Raw genomic sequence first — 6574 nt, 5'->3', positions numbered from 1 at the left:
GTCCCTCAAGTAGAAGTTTCACAGGCAGATGCTATTGGCACTATTATGTTGTCCCATTACAAACAGATTTATAGCCAACCGCAAAAAATAGATCATTCTAGGCTCTCAAATTTTTTATCCAGATATAATATGCCCTCTTTATCTCAGGTATTTATTTATTTATTTATTTATTTATTTTATATTCTTATAATTTAGAGTGTAAGAGTGTATTTTGCCTGGCAATGCATCTAGGGCTTAGAATTATCAATATTGTAACTGGGACAATAGGTTAAAGAGTATATTATCTGAGTCTAGAATAGGTGGTGCTAAACCGTAGAAATACAGCTTAAGAGGTGTGAATGCACAGAAGTCGTTGATCATTATGATACCTTCTGAGCGATTTGGGAGCATGATCTCATATATTTGACAGAGACACCCACAGAATGTTATTGTTGGACCCAGTATTGTGAGTCACTAATCTGAAGACCCGTTGTTATTTTTGGCAGTGAAAGTGACTGAGCTCATGAGATTGCGGTTCAATTTTTTGGCTTTCTGGAAAGCCACTGGATTCAAGCAAGCCGGGCTTAGGACGGCTGGAATGCCAGAAACCGGTCCTCGGAAGCTTGTTTCCGGTCCAGGGAAGACATGGCTTGACAGTTCGGGCTGGACTGTTCCCATGAGGCACAGGGTCAGACTGATTTGCATATAGCCTTGTCTGAACTGGGGTGGCAGAGTGGGCTAAAGAACAGTGATGGATTAAACCCAGATCTTTTGATTGGGTGTGAGTGTTTGATTGATTCAGATGCTCCGTCCATCACCACCCCCTTTTGTACCACTTTTGACCGCCATAAGTGTGGCAGGGTATGCTCAGACGTGAGTCCCGTGCTCACTTTGCCACTGGATTCAAGCAAGCCGGGCTGAAGACGGCTGGAATGCCAGAAACCGGTCCTCGGAAGCTTGTTTCCGGTCCAGGGAAGACATGGCTTGACAGTTCGGGCTGGACTGTTCCCATGAGGCACAGTGTCAGACTGATTTGCATATTGCCTTGTCTGAACTGGGGTGGTTGAGTGGGCCAAAGAACGGTGATTGATTAAACCCAGATCTTTTGACTGGGTGTGAGTGTTTGATTGATTCAGATGCTCCGTCCATCACCACCCCCTTTTGTACCACTTTTGACCGCCATAAGTGTGGCAGGGTATGCTCAGACGTGAGTCCCTTGCTCACTTTGAAACTGGATTCAAGCAAGCCGGGCTGAAGACGGCTGGAATGCCAGAAACCAGTCCTCGGAAGCTTGTTTCCGGTCCAGGGAAGGCATGGCTTGGCAGTTCGGGCTGGACTGTTCCCATGAGGCACAGGGTCAGACTGATTTTCATATGGCCATGTCTGAACTGGGGTGGCAGAGTGGGCTAAAGAACGGTGATGGATTAAACCCAGATCTTTTGACTGGGTGAGAGTGTTTGATTGATTCAGATGCACCGTCCATCACCACCCCCTTTTATACCACTTTTGACCGCCATAAGTGTGGCAGGGTATGCTCAGACGTGAGTCCCTTGCTCACTTTGCCACTGGATTCAAGCAAGCCGGGCTGAAGACGGCTGGAATGCCAGAAACCGGTCTTCTGAAGCTTATTTCTGATCCAGGGAAGACATGGCTTGGCAGTTCGGGCTGGACTGTTCCTATGAGGCACAGGGTCAGACTGATTTGCATATGACCATGTCTGAACTGGGGTGGCAGAGTGGGCTAAAGAACGGTGATGGATTAAACCCAGATCTTTTGACTGGGTGTGAGTGTTTGATTGATTCAGATGCCCCGTCCATCACCACCCCCTTTTGTACCACTTTTGACCGCCGTAAGTGTGGCAGGGTATGCTCAGACGTGAGTCCCTTGCTCACTTTGCCACTGGATTCAAGCAAGCCGGGCTGAAGACGGCTGGAATGCCAGAAACTGGTCCTCTGAAGCTTGTTTCCGGTCCAGGGAAGACATGGCTTGGCAGTTCGGGCTGGACTGTTCCATGAGGCACAGGGTCAGACTGATTTGCATATGGCCATGTCTGAACTGGGGTGGCAAGTGGGCTAAAGAACGGTGATGGATTAAACCCAGAACTTTTGACTGGGTGTGTGTGTTTGATTGATTCAGATGCTCCGTCCATCACCACCCCCTTTTGTACCACTTTTGCTCGCCATAAGTGTGGCAGGGTATGCTCAGACGTGAGTCCCTTGCTCACTTTGCCACTGGATTCAAGCAAGCCGGGCTGAAGACGGCTGGAATGCCAGAAACCGGCCCTCGGAAGCTTGTTTCCGGTCCAGGGAAGACATGGCTTAGCAGTTCGGGCTGGACTGTTCCCATGAGGCACAGGGTCAGACTGATGTGCATATAGCCATGTCTGAACTGGAGTGGCAGAGTAGGCTAAAGAACGGTGATGGAATAAACCCAGATCTTTTGACTGGGTGTGAGTGTTTGATTGATTCAGATGCTCCGTCCATCACCACCCCCTTTTGTACCACTTTTGACCGCCATAAGTGTGGCAGGTTATGCTCAGACGTGAGTCCCTTGCTCACTTTGCCACTGGATTCAAGCAAGCCGGGCTGAAGACGGCTGGAATGCCAGAAACCGGTCCTCGGAAGCTTGTTTCCGGTCCAGGGAAGACATGGCTTGGCAGTTCGGGCTGGACTGTTCCCATGAGGCACAGGGTCAGACTGATTTGCATATAGCCTTGTCTGAACTGGGGTGGCAGAGTGGGCTAAAGAACAGTGATGGATTAAACCCAGATCTTTTGATTGGGTGTGAGTGTTTGATTGATTCAGATGCTCCGTCCATCACCACCCCCTTTTGTACCACTTTTGACCACCATAAGTGTGGCAGGGTACGCTCAGACGTGAGTCCCTTGCTCACTTTGCCACTGGATTCAAGCAAGCCGGGCTGAAGATGGCTGGAATGCCAGAAACCGGTCCTCGGAAGCTTGTTTCCGGTCCAGGGAAGACATGGCTTGGCAGTTCGGGCTGGACTGTTCCCATGAGGCACAGGGTCAGACTGATTTGCATATAGCCATGTCTGAACTGGGGTGGTTGAGTGGGCCAAAGAACGGTGATTGATTAAACCCAGATCTTTTGACTGGGTGTGAGTGTTTGATTGATTCAGATGCTCCGTCCATCACCACCCCCTTTTGCACCACTTTTGACCGCCATAAGTGTGGCAGGGTATGCTCAGACGTGAGTCCCTTGCTCACTTTGCCACTGGATTCAAGCAAGCCGGGCTGAAGACGGCTGGAATGCCAGAAACCAGTCCTCGGAAGCTTGTTTCAGGTCCAGGGAAGACATGGCTTGGCAGTTCGGTCTGGACTGTTCCCATGAGGCACAGGGTCAGACTGATTTTCATATGGCCATGTCTGAACTGGGGTGGCAGAGTGGGCTAAAGAACGGTGATGGATTAAACCCAGATCTTTTGACTGGGTGTGAGTGTTTGATTGATTCAGATGCACCGTCCATCACCACCCCCTTTTATACCACTTTTGACCGCCATAAGTGTGGCAGGGTATGCTCAGACGTGAGTCCCTTGCTCACTTTGCCACTGGATTCAAGCAAGCCGGGCTGAAGACGGCTGGAATGCCAGAAACCGGTCCTCGGAAGCTTGTTTCCGATCCAGGGAAGACATGGCTTGGCAGTTCGGGCTGGACTGTTCCTATGAGGCACAGGGTCAGACTGATTTGCATATGGCCATGTCTGAACTGGGGTGGCAGAGTGGGCTAAAGAACGGTGATGGATTAAACCCAGATCTTTTGACTGGGTGTGAGTGTTTGATTAATTCAGATGCCCCATCCATCACCACCCCCTTTTGTACCACTTTTGACTGCCATAAGTGTGGCAGGGTATGCTCAGACTTGAGTCCCTTGCTCACTTTGCCACTGGATACAAGCAAGCCGGGCTGAAGACGGCTGGAATGCCAGAAACCGGTCCTCTGAAGCTTGTTTCCGGTCCAGGGAAGACATGGCTTGGCAGTTCGGGCTGGACTGTTCCCATGAGGCACAGGGTCAGACTGATTTGCATATGGCCATGTCTGAACTGGGGTTGCAGAGTGGGCTAAAGAACGGTGATGGATTAAACCCAGATCTTTTGACTGGGTGTGCGTGTTTGATTGATTCAGATGCTCCGTCCATCACCACCCCCTTTCGTACCACTTTTGACCGCCATAAGTGTGGCAGGGTTAAGCATGGGCGAATTTTGCGAATCTCGCGTTCGTGAATTTTGCGGATTTGCGAATTCGCAATCCGCAAAATCCGCAAATTCTCGCGAATTTGCGGATTTTTTTTTTGTGTTCGCAAGTGTTTCTGCCAGTTCGCGAGGATTTGGTACTAGTTCGCAATTGCGAACTTACTTGTCGGCTCGCAACGGTCGCGACTATGTTGTTTCTACGTCTGGTTCATCATCCCAGCCTCCCAGCACCCTCTGTTTCACCACTGGCACCCTCTCTTTGACCCATGCCACCCTCTGTTACATCAATGCCACCCTCTGGTTCATCATCACTGTAGAAGATGGGGGGGAAAAGCAAGCCCACCTGCCCTGCTTGAACTGACATGAATTAATTTGGGGTTAGTTTATTAACAACACCTGCCCTGCCCCAACTGACAATAATGAATTAGGGGCTAATTAATGTGTCACTGAAAGAATTTGAAGTTCCAGCCTGGCACCTGCTTGTCTGCTCCTTTAGCTGTAAATCAGGACCTTTGTGGCCTACAGTTAAGGTCAGAGCAGGGTCACACAATAGTTGTAAGCAGGCAACCAAATTCTGGAGGGCCCCCTCAGGAAGCACTACAGAGAATCGTTACAAATCATGAGGTTGACCTTTTGCACCTGCTCATTGCTTTTGCTTTTGCTAAAATCGTTTTTCGGTTTTTTCGCGCTATTCGCGGGGCGCGGCGTCGTGCGAAACCGACCGCGGAAGCCACCAATTTGTGCGAATGAGCATTTTATTTTTTTTGCGGCTTGTTGTTTCGCGAGTTTTTTTGCAGTATTCGCGAGCCGTTTCCAGCGCAACACGTGAATTTACCCCAAGGTCGAGTACGGGCGCTGCCATTTTATTTGCGTGACGTATTTCCGTTTCCGCCCGCTATGTATAATCTCGCGCAGTAAGCGCATTGCGAGTAGAGGTTCGCACGAGATCGCGCGGGAAATCTAGAGGTTCGCACGAGATCGCGAGGAAAATCTCGCGCGAACTTACTTTCGCGCTCGTGAACGGGCGCCGGCCATCTTGTTTTTCATTCATTTCCTGTGTCTGGGCATGGTGTTTAATCCTCTTGGTATCTTTGCCATCCTTTGCTTGTTTTCAGTTTTTTTTTAACGATTTTGCTTCTTATCTATCCCTCTCTTTTCCTAGCTGTATATTTTTGTCTTTTCTGCTATTTTTCTTTACTTTTAAACTACTTTTTTAAACTCTTTTCTTTTCTTCTTCCCTATCCTATTCTTTCTTAATTTTCTACTTCTTCCTACCTTACCTGCCCAGACCATGGTCAAGCCAGGCGCCGTGAAGCTGCCCAGGCACTTGAGGGCCGCAGCGGCGGCGGGGAGTAGTGCTGGACCCAGTGCCAGGACAGCATGCGGGAGATTGAGGGGGGAGCAGGTGACGCGACAGGAGATATTCAGCCCGGAGGAAGTGGGCGCGCTGGTCTACTTCGTCCAGCTCCGCCTGCCCAGGACCATCGCGGGAGGCGGCAGGATCGCGTCCGGCGGCTACAACATGCGGGAGCGCCGGAAGCGGTGGGAGAAGGTGTGCTGGGCCATATACCACCTCTACGGGGTCCAGCGCACCTACAGCCAGGTCACCCATCGCTGGACGGACCTCCTGGACCGCGAGCGCGACCTGCTGGACCAGCTCGGCTTGGAGATCCCCGGGCTTGGTGAGTAGTAGTAGCCATTTAATCACTCACTACTATGATGTTTTCTCCTGCTCTGTGTTGTTGTATTGCAAATATTTGTTTTTTACATGGAGCAAGCCAATAATGCCGCTGATGACGATTACATTGTAGTTAAATTATATTTCAAAATCTTCTGTGCATTTCAGGTGCACTGCTCTCCTTCTCAGTGGCGTTGCTACTATGCTTATTTGTTTTCTATTTCGTGGTCTCATTGGCCTGAGTAACTATTATGTATGAGTGTACTTTACAGAACTGCGTAATGCTAGACACTAGGGGGCAGATTACATTTACAAGCCCCTTGCGCCACGTTTACGTTGCCTTGCGTGACGCAACAGCGGCGTAAACGTGCCGCATCCCTGCGAGTCATTTACAGCATGACGCATCTAGGGAGATGCGTCACGTTATAAAGCCATGGGCCTGCACCACAATGGGTGCGTTCCTAGTACGCAGGGTGGGCGGTCCGGCGGCTGTGCGCCTCGCAAAATTGCCTGCGTGAAATCTACAAGATTTAACGCAGGCACTTCTGCGACGCTGCTACGTCAATTCAATTCCTTATGTCTGCTCGAAGCAGGCGAAAGGACTGACACAGCATGTTAAGTATTGGGTGGCCCTGAGCATTACTGGAGTTGCATTGCGTTGGCGACGTGACTCCAGCGATGCGCCGCTCTTACGTGATGAGATGCGTCA

This window comes from Lissotriton vulgaris, chromosome 9 (genome assembly GCF_964263255.1).
Source record: "Lissotriton vulgaris chromosome 9, aLisVul1.2, whole genome shotgun sequence".
NCBI lineage: Eukaryota > Metazoa > Chordata > Amphibia > Caudata > Salamandridae > Lissotriton > Lissotriton vulgaris.
This window is presented reverse-complemented; position numbering follows the sequence as displayed.